A 15,636-nucleotide genomic window follows, 5' to 3' on the forward strand; every position below is an offset into this window, starting at 1 on the left:
AGCAATTACAGGAACAGATTCCGGGAATATTTCCTACGTGTGTAGTTACCCGAGCAATGGCTAAACAGGATCCATTATTGAAGGTAAAAGGGGCACCACAAATAGATAGCCAAGCATCGGAAACCTTATTTGGGGATTTAGATAATCCAAATGAGTAGTTTAACAGAGATGTACCAAATGGCACAGACAGTTCTGGAAGGATATGATATGGCAAACGGGGTTTTGAGGAGGAAATGAAGACAGCCTCATAGACCTGCCAACAAAGACTGGACAGTTGTTGAACAGATAGTGGTACCACCTAAATATTGACCAGGATTATTAAGGTTAGCACACGACATTCCTTTTGTAGGACATAGAGGAATTCGGAAGACCAAATCACACATAAGCAAACATTATTACTGGCCAGGTCTTACAAAGGATATGAGACAATTTTGTAGAACATGCCACACCTGTCAAATGGTGGGAAAACCACAACCTACCATAAAACCTGTGGATGAGGTATTAGTGTTGTTACCATTACAGCGAGAACCATTAATAGCACGGTTCAGTGGTTCATATAGAGTAGAAGAGGTCAGCTTGCCAGACATCTCAAAGAAACTAATATTAAATCGTCGCTTGGTAGTACAGAAATTGAGCATTGCTTAAAAAAGTGACATGCTGTCAAAGCTTTTCATCTTGCACTCATCAGGACAGACACAAGAATGCCAAATTTCAAAGGGAGCAACAATTTATATAGCATGAGAAAAAGGTGCTGATTGGTTGGCAAGTTGACTCTGATTGTTCGCGGCATTGCCATGGAGAAAGCACCAGGAAACTATTGTCCACCACACTTTGTTAATTCAAAAAAAGCTTTATGTTTACATGTTCCTTTTGCCTGCAGAGGACAGGCCCTGCATATGAATATATGTAGCTTCCAGCAAGCATAAGTGAGCCATATTGCGAGCACAACTGATAATCTTAAAGTAAAAGCAAAATACTGCGGATGCTGGAAATCTGAAATAAAAACAAGAAATGCTGGAACCACTCAGCAGGTCTGGCAGCATCTGTGGAAAGAGAAGCAGAGTTAACGTTTCGGCATTTGCTGACAATGCAACCACATAGTACTTACACATGCACAAATGCAGCCTCTTCCACGAGAACATCACATGTCTGTGATGTTCAGGCAGCTGCCAGGATTAAAGATGGCGCTGCTCAATTTTTCCCAGGAAATGCTTATGGCTAGATCGTTCTAGCAAACTAACCTTACATTAAGTTGGATAGAAGCCTCAGATCCATTTAATATTCCAGTAATCCTATTAAATACAGAAGGAATTTAATGGTTGAATTTCCACATTCCGATATTTTTGGGAGATAGTGAATTGGCATCCCGATCGATGGAGAAGAAAGTCGGGCAGAGTATAAAATGCACTGCCAATTCGTTATCCACATTTTATATGACTGACCAGGACTGATTTCACCCGAACACAGCTATTAGCTCTCGCCCCACTGGCTGCTCTCCCCCCTCAGCAACTCGCTTTCTCCCCTTCCTCCCTCCTCCCCACCGGCAACTTCCCCCCCCAATCAGCTGCTCACTCCAGAGCTCACTGCTCCCCCTCACTCCCCTGCCCGATTGTTCCCCACTCCTCGCTTTGCGCCACCCCTCTCTCCGGCTGTTCGTTCCTCACGTCCCCCCTCCAGCCACTAGTTATAGGCTGCACCGTTGCCCTCCTCTCGGCTATTCGCTCCCACGTTTGATCATTTTCCATGCGCTACCCAAAGAAACAAGACCGGCCACAAGGGGTGATGGGGCGACGTAGGAGCAAGTGGCTGAGAGGAGGGAAGTGGCACGACCAAGTGCTAGCGGCTGGAGGGGAAGCAGGGATCGAGCAGCCGGAGAGCTGGGTAGGGTGGGAAGTGGGAGCGAGCGCCTGGAGAGCCGGGTGGCGAGGAGCGGCGAACAATCGGCCGGGGAGTGGGGGAAATAGCGAGGTCTGGATCGAGCGACTGAGGGTGTGAAGCGTTGAGGCCTGGAGCGAGTTGCCGAGGTGCGAGCGCAGCTCGTGGAGCCGGAACGAGTGACGAGGATCAAGCTTTAATCGCAAAGTCTCCCATTCAGCCGCTCCCTCCAGCCGAGATGGACCAGGCGCTGATACGCGATGACGTTGGCGTTGCACGATGACGTCCTCCCATGCATGCGCCACTTAGTCCTGGCAAGACGTAGGTTGCGCATGTGCACATCTTGGAGTGCTCTGATGATGTCAGCGGGCCGCTGAGTTGTCAGGAGTCACTTTGAATCTTAGATTGGTTGTTAGTGTAATTTCTAGCACACTTGGGATTGTTCAGTAAGTGCTCTCCAGTTGAAGAATTACATCTGATGTCAGACATTCTGTTTTAAGTTTTGTGTTCTCAGAACTACATAAGCTAGGTATTCAGTGGAATTTGGAAAGTTAAAGGTTAATTTGATCAAAGTTTTCAAGAGGAAAAATCTCCACTGGTTGGAAGCATACCTAGCACAAAGGGTTGTGGTTGTTGGAGGCCAAACAGCTAAGCCCCAGGATATTGTTGCAGGGGCTCCTCAGAGTCGTTCCTAGACCCAACCATCTTCAGCTGCTTCATCTGTGATCTTGCCTCCAACATAAGGTGAGAGGTTGGAATGTTCGCGAATGACTGCACAGTGTTCTATACAATTTGCAACTCCTCAGATACTGAATAAGTTCATGTCCACATGCAGCCATATCTGGACAACATCCAGGCTTGGGCTGATAAGTGGCAAGTAACATTCACGCCACATAAGTGCCAAACAATGACCATCTCTAACAAGAGAGAATCTAACCATCTCTCCTTGACATTCAATGGCATTACGATCGCTGAATCCCCCACCATCAACATCCTGGGGCTTACCATTGACAAGAAACTTAAATGGAACAGCCACATAAATGCTGTGGCTACAGGAGCAGGTCAGAATCTGGGAATTCTTTGGTGAGTAGCTCATCTCCTGACGCCCCAATTCCTATCCACCATCTACAAGGCACAAGTTAGGAATGTGATGGAATACTCTCCACTTGCCTAGATGAGTGCAGCACCAACAACACTCAAGAAGCTCAACACCATCCAGGACACAGGAGCCCACTTGATCAGCACCCCATCCAACACCATAAACATTCACTCCCTGCACCATTGATGCACAGTGGCAGCAGTGTGTAGTATATAAAAGATGCATTGCAACAACTCACCAAGGCTTATTTGACAGCACCTTCCAAATCCACGACCTCTACCACCTAGCAGAACAAGGGCAGCGGAAGCATGGGCACACCACCATCTGCAAGTTCTCCTCCAAGCCACACACACCATCCTGACTTGGAACTATATCACCGTTCCTTCACTGTCGCTGGGTCAAAATTCTAGAACTCCCTTCCTAACAGCATTGTGGGTGTATCTACACCAGATGGACTACAGCGGTTCAAGAAAGTGGCTCACCACCACCTTCGAGGGTAATTAGGGATGGGGAACAAATGCTGGCCTTGCCACATACCATGAAAGAAATTAAGCCAGACCAACAGGCTAGACTATGAGCTGGATTTTATTCCAGTGGCGGGGTCCCAGTGGCATGCTGTAAGTCGGGAAAAACCTCGCCTCGGCCCTCCATCTGACCCCCGGTGTTATTTACTGCCTGCCATCGGGGACGCTGTCCCTTTACGGGACGAGCTCCCACCTCCAAGAGCTGCCAGCCAATCGGAAGACCAGCAGCATTGCAGTACCGCCATTGGGAGTGTTGGCCACTACCAGTATTGCAGGAGGCCCTGCAGAGGGGAAGAGGCCAGGAGGGATAAGTGGTGTGAGGGTCGCTGGGGCAATTCAGGGGAGGGTTTTAGTGTGGGTGGGGGGGTTCCCATGGGGCCAGTCATCGACGCAAGGGGTGCCCTCCAGGGGTCCTGGATTGCTCCCAAAGAAGGGAACCCCCCCCCCCACCTGACCCTGATAGGAGGCCGCTAGACTTTACCTGGCAGTGTCTCCTCGCAGCAGCAGGCCCCTCCAAAATTGAGGGTTGAGATGGAGGAGGGAAGGGGCCATTAATTGCCCACTTAAGGGCCTCAATTGGCCTGGTGCGGGAAGGCTGTCCTTGACCTTCCCTGCCTCGGACAAAATGTCAGGTAGCCCAAGTGTCCCGTGCCATTTTGCTTGCTCCCCCGCCTCTGTACCCAGCTCCAGGGGCAGAACAAAACCCTGTACTATTTCTGCTGGTTTGGGAGTTTAGGACCAGGGGTCATAGTCTAAAAATTATAGCCAGACTCTTCAGGAGTGAAATTAGGAAAATCCTTTACACACAAGGGGTGGTAGAAGTTTGGAGTTTTTATACAAATGGAAATTGATGCTGGATCTGTGATTGATAGATCTTTGTTAGCAAAGGTATTAAGGGATATGGGGCAAAGTTAGGAATGTGGAGTTAGCTCGCAGATCAGCCATGATCTCATTGAATGTCTTGAGGGGCTAAATGGCCTATTCCTGTTCCTTTGTTCCTATTTTCCTGCAGAATACTAGTCCAGTAACATAACCACTATGCTACCATACCTGGGGCAGGAGCTCCTTGCACCAGAAGTCTCTACTCCAGCTCAACCCAATGACATTTGCCTTGTAAGGAACAGATGGAGGTTCTACTCCTTGCAAGATAAATTGGAAATCCCAAAAACAGCAGAGACTGCATTAAAAATGTGTTTTTCTTTTCCAGGGGATTCTGCCTATGTGCTGTCAGATTTTCAGTGGAAAACTAGTGGAATCCCTGAAGAATTTTAGACCAATTATAAAAACACTGCTTGATTTAGCTTTTGGTTGAAATAGCCCTAGATCTTGGTGCTTTTGAAAGAAAAGGATCACCAGTTGATAGTGAGGAGGGAAAATCTCTGAACTGAATAATTGTACATGGACTCTGGAGAGTGTGTTTATTGAAAAACAGCCCAGTGCAAAAATGCAGAGTTGGCAACTCTAAGCCCATACAGTGATGACAAACTTGAGCTTTAGATCCAAGCAATTGCAAATTGTGAAGTGATAAATAATGAATACCTGGTTACAGTATTGATTCAAGTAGCTTGTCCTCATTCCTGACCTTAAGTGTTGTTTTGACAAACCTCAAGGACTTGATTATTATGGCATCCCTTAAAGATATCCCAAGTCATTTATTGATCCTTATTCAATAACATGCATGTCAAAAATGTAAATATCAAACTAGATATGCTACATTTACAGTGCTCATTTTATAACAATTGAATGGCATCAACTCAAAAATGTCATGCACTGATGATTCTAACAGTTTCTTTATTAATAGTCATTTGGTAGTACGGAACTTGAGTATTGCTGAAAATAGAGACATGTTGTCGAAGCTTTTCGTCTTGCATTCATCAGGACAATCCACAAAAATACTAATTTGAGGGAAAACAACATCTTTATACTGTATGAGAAGAGAGTACTGATTGGTTGGCAAGTGAACTTTGATTAGTAGAGGCGTTGCCACGGAGAATGCACCAGTTTACAATGACTGACAGTTAACTGCCAAGCTTTGTCTGAAATTTAAACCAGACAACTTGACTCTGATTGGTCAAGGGCTTGCCCTGAGGAATGAACCAGCGAATGGCTGTCACTTATTTTGTTTAGCTGAAACAAGCACAATGTTTGTACATGTTCTTTCTGTCTGCAAAGAACAGGGCTCTGTGTATTAATATATGTAGCTTCCAGTATGTGCAAATGTGCAACACTGCTGACAATCTTTAATTGGTTGTCAGCGCAATTCTTAGCCCACTGACGATTATTTAGCAAATGTTGTCCAATTGCGGAATCAGATCTAATGTTGGACACTGTGATTTGAGTTTTGCAAGCACGGGCTGGTTGGTACAGCCTGTACCTTGCCCATTGCAAACAGTGGAAGGGACATGTTGTTTGATACAATCCACCAGTCTTTGGGATGTACGGCCTACATACCTAGCATCACACTGGCATTGAAATTCATATATCACATTACTCATTTGTGTGATAGGCAGGACGTCTTTTTGGCTTGACAGCAGCACCCTGTTAGTGGTGAACACCACACGTAGTAGCAGTGTGAAACAGCTAGCTTTGCTTGTTGCTCTAATTTTGGAACACATTAACTTTCCAGGGTAATTTGAGGTAGACTGGGCACTTTTCAGGGCTGCAAATGACGGCTTTAGATCCGTTCATAAGTTTGTGCGATATACAGCGAGAAATGATCTGATCACGATAGCCGTTGTCACGCAGGATGTTTCTTTATTATCAAAATTCACAGACAGTGAATGGCTAATATTTTGCCTACCACCATCAAATAACATAGCTTTATTTTATTTCGAGATTAATAAGAGCTGAAAGTGAAAGGACCTGTAATATCTGTAATGCACCATATTTACAAATCACCCATGAATATATTACAAAGTAATTGGATCACTCTTAACCAATCAGAAGAAGCCATTTCATGCATAAATGTTGATGTACACAAGAAGCCTGAATAACATTGCACAGCAATGAATGGATCTAAATTTTTGTGTACATATGTCGGAGGTTCATGGTTCAAATTTAAATTACATATATACTTTATATCAATGAGATTTTACTCTTCAATATTCATTTCAAAACAATATGTGAATAATTTATAAATAGTATTGGTTGGTCATTTAATGTACAAATGCACCAATGTACTGCACCACAGAGTGATAAGATACTAGACACGTGCCCAGGGTTTCTCACATGGCAAGTTCCAATCATAGAGAGAAATTTTGGAGGGCATGCTGCTTTTACATAGTTTTATTGTGGCCAACTTGAACAGCCTTGCCAAATGCCTGGGAACAGGCTGCCTGCTTACAGAGTGTTTGGTGTTTATTATAGGGAAGAATTTTTTAATGTCTGTTGCAGACATTGGGCTGATTTTAATCATGCGCCGCGTACCTCAGCAGGGCGATTTCAACTCGGCGGCCTTCCAACATGGAAGGGCCACCGAGGAGCCCCGCGATATTTCACATGGGGGCTCATTTAAAGAGTGGGGGCGGAGCGGCCGCCCCCGATGACATGTATTGGCGACCGCCGTGTCCTCGGCAACAGCGTCCGGCGCCTCCAAGCAGGCACTGGTGCCATTTTTAAAGGGCTTCAAGCCCTTCAGTTACATTGTAAAATATAAAGGTCCTGATCTCCGGGAATTAAAAATAAAATGTTATGTCAGGTGTCAATCATGTATTCCACCCCCCAATGGGTAAATCATACATTAATTGCCATCTACCGCCATGATAAAATTTTATTAGTATCATGAAATTTCCCCCCCGAAATTTGTTCCCTTTGACCCTCAACCCTTTCCCACCATCCCCACAGCCAATAATAATTGTTTACCCCACTCCTCCGCTTCTTCCGCCCTGAAATTTTATTCTTCCCCCCTCCCCACCAGGTGCGCAGTTCCGAAGGCGCACGAAGGCCAAACGGAGGCCGTAAAATCGGCGTGGGACGGTCGCCGCCTGCCAGGAAGTTTATTAGCATCTCATTTGAATATGTAGATGAAGGGCCTGCTGCCAGGCAGTGTGAGGGCTGCACCAAGGTCCCCCCACCGCCGGTAATATTCAGCGGGCCCTTCTTGGCGTCGCGGGTTGAGACGGGTCTCTCTCCGCAAAATTTTACTGGTCCCTGTGCTGCGACCCGTGGCACGAGGGGCCAGTAAAATTCAGCCCATTATGTTTTACAATATTCTTTATAGAATTCCATTGCTCCCTGCATTCCAATCCTGCAATTGTGAACATTAAAAACTCTCAAAATGTAGTTGCCAGTGCTGGAAAAATATTTTAAAAGCTATTTGCCTTTTGAGTAAGACTTTTTTCACAAAGCAAAAAATGCTAACGATCAATATCTGAAAGGAGAAAAAAATGAGTTATTATTTCAGCTCGAGACTCTTCATCAGAATGTTGTTCTTTTCTTGAAATCTTAGTCTGTTTGCTTTCCTGCTACATATTTGCAGCATCAACAATTTATTTTCCATTTGTCAAAACAGATTTTTGAGATACCCAAGTAAGTTCTTCTCAGAAGCAAATGGCAAATCTTATTACTATGTATAAAAAATAGATAATCTGGATAGACAGTCCCGCTATGCTGGTAATAATTATGACGTCTTCCCAGCTGGTTTGGAGTATGAAGTTACTGTGGTAAGAAAGTTTGAATATTGCAGATTATATGTTCAGATGAACCTTTTGAAGTTCCACTTGATTTGCCTTGGTGGAAAGGATAGGAATCTACTGATGTTTTTTCTTAGGAAATTAAGTATGTTTAGATAAATAACAAGATAGAGCAAATTGTATATAGTCTGTGATAGGAATAGAGTTGATGAGCCAAACAGGCTTTTCTCATTCAGTATTCCATAAAGAAAGAATTTGATTTTGCATTCTCAGGACATGTGAAAGTGCTTTTAAAACAGTATTTCTGTCAATATGATCTGGTATATGTAACAAATTCCTCATATCTTCAACAATTATTTCAAAATTGCTATTTATTATGATGAAGCAAATAACATCTCATAAACCTATCCTGTTCATGACAAGGCAGTATTGGCAGCAATTTGAGAGCTGCAGTAGTTTACGCAATATTGTCCTGAGAAGATCAACTCTCAGTGAAACCCAAACCTTTGTACTGTACCTTGACTTGTTAAACTGCTAATGACTCTGAATGAGTGGACTCACTTCATTGTGTGAGAAAAAGTACTCTATAAATGTTCTATCACTCTTAGATGTCAGGGCTACAGGGTTAGAGCAGGGAAGTGGGACTGGACTGGATTGCTCTACAAAGAGCCTGCATGGGGTTGATGGCCGAACGGCCTCCTTCTGTGGCATTATGGCCAGAATTTAATGTTTGATGGGAGGCAAGATGCCTCTGCAAGGCCTGGGAAGCCTTGCTGGTATTTTTCACTCCCTCGACCTTTAATTGGCCTGAGGCGGGACTTCCACCTCCTTGAAGCAGGAAGTCCTGCCTAATGAAGCTGCCGGCAGCTCTTAGTCCAAGCAGCGCCACTGGGAGCAGTGGCCACAACTGGGATTACTCTCAGCTTCAGCAGGAAATGCGTCCTTAGAAAGAAGATGGGTTTTTGGGGCCTCACCGAGGACAATCAGCGGGGCCTCAGTGGGGCAAGGGGGGGGGTTCAGTTGGGGATGGGGGGAAGTGTTGTGCATTGGGGGGGGCGTTGGGTCATTGGGGGTGGCCCCCCCGAAAGGCACAGGGTACCCAATCAGGAGGTCCCCCTCCAGCCTGCAAGAAGGCCATCAAGTTTTACCTGGCGGTGTTCTTGGGGCCTTTGCTGCCACCCGCCATGGGTAAAATACCAGCGGCGGCAGGAGGAGGCCCTTAAGTGGCAATTAATTGGCCACTTAAAGGCCTTGATTATCCTGGGGCAGGCAGGCCATTTCCCGCCGCCACCACCCCGCGTAAAATTGCAGTGGAGGCAGAAGAGTATCGTGAATGACACACCCTGCCTCCCACTCAATTTTTCAGCACCCCCCCATCCCCAACCCTCTCCTTGAGGGGGCCATAAAATTCAGGCGTATGTCATTGCTTATGTCATTGTGTGCAATATGCTACAACTCAGTACTTACAAAGACACGTGCCTTGTTAATGTGTATCAGTTAAGTATTCCATAAACTTTAGGTTTTATAAAAATGTATCTTCTAAGAATGTTTTTTTTCGTCTCAGGTGAAGTTTGATTAAGAAGGCTGCACTCTATCTTCAGCATGTTTTTTTAGCTAGTATTAAATACTGTAAACCAATCTTTCTTCAAAAGAATTCATCCTTTGAAGTAATATTGCTTCAAAGTATTTAATGAGTGTTCTCCCTCAAGCTGCAAGGTAGACGATTAGTTTTAGAGATACAGCACTGAAACAGGCCCTTCGGCCCACCGAGTCTGTGCCGACCATCAACCACCCATTTATACTAATCCTACACTAATCCCATATTCCTACCACATCCCTACCTGTCCCTATATTTCCCTACCACCGACCTATACTAGGGGCAATTTATAATGGCCAATTAACCTATCAACCTGCAAGTCTTTGGCATGTGGGAGGAAACCGGAGCACCCGGAGGAAACCCACGCAGACACAGGGAGAACTTGCAAACTCCACACAGGCAGTACCCAGAATTGAACCCGGGTCGCTGGAGCTGTGAGGCTGCAGTGCTAACCACTGCGCCACTGTGCCGCCCCATGATTAAATACCCATGAGGGAGGTTCTGAGTTCGAAACTGGTCTCAAATGAGATTTAAATTTCTCTGACCACTGTACGTAGCTTCTTATAGGTATGTAGATACAGATCTGCTCATCTGTCATGCAGGATTAAGCAGGGAAGAAGATTACAATTGGTTTCAGACTTTCCATTCTATCTTCCTGTGCATTATGTATTGAACTTGGAAGACAGATTAAATTGTTGGAAATAATGCTGATGTCTGATGTTCTAAGAGCTGATATTACCTGAAATAACTGCTGACCCATCTTTGCAGTACCTTGTCCTCCCAAAAATTCCATCTTGTGTTGGCCAATGATGGAAATGCTGGAGATGCTACTGAGGGCAACTGAGGTGTCCTATAACTGACAGTGGAATTGTCATTCATGCTGTGAAGAAGTAAGAGGTTCAGAAAAAGCAATGACTTTAAAAAAACATTTTGTGGAGAAAGATGCTAAAAGGCCGTATAAATATATGTGAAATGGATCTCTTGCAGTCAAGGATTCAAAAAAATCTTTGCTATAACATGCTGAAGCGTCTGACCACATCTGCAGTGCAAAAAGCAATTTTTCACCATATTAGACTGTCTAGGGTTTTCCATTATATTGGCTGCTGAAATTCCTGAGTGCAAAGCCTTCAAAAAGGAAAAATTGAATGTTGCTTTAGCCTTCGGGCTCATACAGGAAGATCCTCAATCCATCACTGATGCAGTGGGATCTGAGAGGCTAAAATTAATGAATGACAAGATACCTATGAAGCAGTTGTCCACTCAGAGGTGCAGTTACACAGTAGATGATAAAATAATTTCAGCTGTAAGAATTTTAAGAATGGGTTTGGGTTTATTGATCAATGGAAGTAAACTTGAATAAATTTTATTATTAACACTATCATTTATGTACTTGTCTTGTTTTCTGTAGAGTCATCGAGCATATTTTTTCAATTTGGTTGTCAGAGAACAAAATAAAATGACAAACTCAAAAACTGAATAATATTAGCATACTATTATGCAAATTGGACTACAAATTATGCTTTACTAATACATGTATTAAAAAAAGCCATGTCCAGACTTAACAGCGGATTAAAAAAATGGTTAGCAACCAGGCATTGGGTTAGACTTCCTGATGTATGGATGCATCAATAACACTGTTCATTTATTTTTTAAACTGCAGTATTATTGATATATTTCAATATTCTCAGCCTTTTTCACTTCTGTAATGCTTGGATGCAGGCTTTCGATGAATAGCGTGCAAAATTAAAGCACATGGGATTGGGGGTAAGGTACTGACATGGATAGAGAACTGGTTGACAGACAGGAAACAAAGAGTAGGAATAAACCGGTCTTTTTCCGAGTGGTAGGCAGTGACTAGTGGGGTACACAGGGATCAGTGCTCGGACCCCAGCTATTCATAATATATATTAATGATATAGATGAGGGAATTAAATGTAATATATCCAAGTTTGCAGGCAACACAAAGCTGGGTGGGAGTTTGAGCTGTGAGGAGGATGCAGAGAAGCTCCAGTCTGATTTGGACAGGTTGAGTGAGTGGGCAAATACATGGCAGATGCAGTATAATTTGGATAAATGTGAAGTTATCCACTTTGGTGGCAATAACAGAAAGGCAGATTATTATCTCAACGGCGATAGATTGGGAAAGGGGGAGGTGCAGCGAGACCCGGGTGTCCTTGTGCACCAGTTGCTGAAAGAAATCATGCAGGTGCAGCAGGCAGTTAAGAAGGCAAATGGTATGTTGGTCTTTGTAGCAGGAGGATTTAATTACAGGAGCAAGGAGGTCTTGCTGCAGTTATACAAGGCATTGGTGAGACCACATCTGGAGTATTGTGTGCAGTTTTGGTCTCCTTATCTGAGGAAGGATGTTCTTGCTATGGAGGAAGTGCAGCGAAGGTTCACCAGACTGATTCCTGGGATGGCAGGACTAATGTATGAAGAGAGATTGAGTCAATTAGGCTTGTATTCGCTCGAGTTTAGAAGAATGAGAGGGTATCTCATAGAAACCTACAAAATTCTAACAGGACTGGACAGACTAGATGCAGGAAGGATGTTCCCGATGGCGGGGGAGTCCAGGACCAGGGGTCACAGTCTAAGCATAAGGGGTAAGCCATTTAGGACTGAGATGAGGAGGGATTTCTTCACCCAGAGAGTGATGAACGACATTGGTGAACCTGTGGAATTCTCTACCACAGAAAGCAGTTGAGGCCAAATCATTTAATATATTCAAGAAAGAGTTAGATATAGTTCTTAGGGCTAAAGGGATCAAAGGATACAGGGAGAAAGTGGGAACAGGGTACTGAGTTTGGATGACTAGCCATGATCATATTGAATGGCGGTGCAGGCTTGAAGGGCCAAATGGCCTACTCCTTCTCCTATTTTTTCTATGTTTCTATGTTTTCTATGCTGCTAACTAACTGATTGGGAAAATATTTCCCCATCACCCCCCTTCAATCTTGCCACACCTCTTCCTGAGAGGAACAGGAAGTGCTCTGTTTCAAAGTTTTTATCAAATATCAATACTGTCCTTAAAGTCGTTTCAGGGATGTATTGAGGTTAACCTGCCTTTGAATTGTCTTCACTTCCAATTGTGTGATATCACAGCTGATCCCGATCCCATTCTCATCCATCATCCATACCTCCAAATATTTCAGTCAGGGGTTACAAGATAGCCACCAAGAGTTGGAGTAGTGACTGATTCCAACCCCGAACCGGCCTCCAGCAAAATGGCTTGGGGGTGAGATGGTGCTGGCAAAGCGGCACGGTGGCCGGTGGCATGAGATTACGTGCCCGCCTGTCTCCATTCTCACCCTGTTATTCGGGCGAAAGTTCTGCCCTGGGTAAGGGCAAGGGATATGGAGCAAAGGCAAATAAATAGATTTAAGGTTCAAATCATCCATTATCTAACTGAATGACAAAACAGACTAGAGAGGCTGAATGGGCCTCATGCTGTTCCCACTTCAGTCTTTCTTTTTCCCTAGATCCAAGGCACTGTGGCCAATTATAGCATTTCAAAAGTAGTTGCAGTTTTGATCACAAAGCTAACAGTGTGGCTACTGAACCGGAACGCTTCTGGTCTGTATGGTGCAGCACGAGGCAGTACCTTTGCTCACTAGACAAGGAAGCTGTTTCAAAATTACAATCTCAACTGACATTGCAACTGCAACAGGCCTTGCCTGAATTATGACAGGAGAATCAGTGGAAGGAACAATCTTCAGGGCGATCTATTTTTACCAATGAATGTTACTTCTTTTGACAATATGGAGTGAGTAGTTTTTTAAAAAATTCATTTCATTGGGTATGGGCATTGCTGGCAAGGCCCACATTAGTTGCCATCCTGAATTGCCCTTGAGAAGGTAGTGGTGAGCTGCCTTCTTGAACTGCTGCAGTCCATTTGGTGCGGGTACTCCCACAGTGCTGTTCGGAAGGGAGTTCCAGGATTTTGATTCAGTGACAGTGAAGGAACTGCGAAATATTCCCAAGTCAAGATAGTGTGTGGCTTGGAGGGGAATTCGCAGATGGTGGTGGTTTAACCTTCTTGGTGTTTTTCTCTATGTTTGATAGAAAATCTATGTTAACTTGTTCCGTTCTACCCCATTTTGCCATCTATCTTTGAAACCATTTTTCTTTATCAACATCATCATGCATTGTCACTTCACAAATGGCTTTTCTAGCTTGCAAAGCTCCAGGGCATTTTACAGAGTGATTGCTAAGCTTATTCCTCAGAGAAGAGGACGAGGCTAAATTTGATAATCTATAAAATCGGGCACGGGGATTGCAATGTGCAGTTAACCTGCGCCCATTGATTGCAGTGTAGGCAGCATGCCGTCTTTGTGCTGCAGGCTCATTCCAATGATTCCAGTATCCAGGCAGTGCTAACCATACTGTTGATTGCCTGGACGCATCAGCAGCGGGCCAATGTCGTGAGTTGCTAGCACCACTTAAAGCTAGCCTGCTGGCAGTCATGCAGGACTTACCTTCCGGGAGCGGAGCGGAGAGCAGTCCAGGCACGCCGGAGTTTGAAAAAAATGTCAACAGTGACATCACAGGAAAGCTGCAAGGTGATTGGATGGTGAGTAACAGCTGTTAGTGCCTGTAAATAGCTTTAAAAAAATCAGGGCAAAGTTCTTTTTTTAAACCTACCTATAAGTGAGAAGGTTAGTATGACTAAAGTGTGTTTTTTTTTACTGGTGCAATTTATTATGGACTTTAAATTGTAGTGGGCAGTGTTTGGAGTAGAACAAGGCCCTGAGTGTAATTAGTATTTTTTAAAGGGAGTAACTAAATAATCTAAAGGTAAGTCATGGCAGGAGAGCTCGCACCCGTGATATGCTCCTCCTGCACTATGTGGGAATTCAGGGACACTTCCAGTGTGTCTGATGACCATGTGTGCAGGAAGTGTATCCATCTGCAGCTACTGGCTCCCCGCATTACAGAGCTGGAGCTGCGGGTGGATTCAATGTGGAGCATCCGCGATGCTGAGGACGTCGTGGATAGCACATTTAGTGAGGTGGTCACACCGCAGACAAATGCTGCAAAGGCAGGAAGGGAATGGGGGACCACCAGGCAGAGTAGAGGAAGGCAGGTAGTGAAGGGGTCCCCTGTGGCCATTCCCCTCTCAATCAGATATACGGCTTTGGATACTGTTGCGGGGGATGGCCTCCCAGGGAAAAACAGCAACAGCCAAGATCATGGCATCATGGATGGCTCTGCTGCACAGCAGGGGAGGAAAGACTGGGCGAGCCATAGTGATAGGAGATTCAATTGTAAGGGGAACAGACAGGCGTTTCTGTGGCCGCAAATGAGACTTCAGGATGGTATGTTGCCTCCCTGGTGCTGGGGTCAAGGATGTCTCGGAGCGGCTGCAGGACATTCTGAAGGGGGAGGGTGAACAGCCAGTGGTTGTGGTACATGTCGGTACCAAAGACATAGGTAGAAAAAGTGATGAGTTCCTGCAAGATGAATTTAAGAAGTTAGGAGCTAAATTAAAAAGCAGGACCTCAAAGGTAGTAATCTGAGGAATACTTCCTGTGCCACGTGTTAATGAGTATAGGAACAGGAGAATATACCAGATGAATGCGTGGCTGGAAAAATGGTGCAGGAGGGAGGGATTTCGATTCCTGGGACATCGGGACCAGTTCTGGGGAAGGTGGGACCTGTACAAGCGGGACAGGTTACACCCAGGCAGGACCGATATCCTTTCAGGGGCGTTTGCTAGTGCTGTTGGGGAGGATTTAAAGTAGAATGGCAGAGGGATGGGAACCTGAGTGGGGAGACCGAGGAGGAGGAAACAAGGATAGAAATGAAAGACAGGCAACAAAAAGACAAAAGTGGAAGGCATAGAAATTAAGAGCAAGAAACAAATAGGGCCATAATGCGAAATAATGCGAAGATGACGAAGAATGTTAAAAA

This window comes from Heterodontus francisci, chromosome 10 (genome assembly GCF_036365525.1).
Source record: "Heterodontus francisci isolate sHetFra1 chromosome 10, sHetFra1.hap1, whole genome shotgun sequence".
NCBI classification, from domain to species: domain Eukaryota; kingdom Metazoa; phylum Chordata; class Chondrichthyes; order Heterodontiformes; family Heterodontidae; genus Heterodontus; species Heterodontus francisci.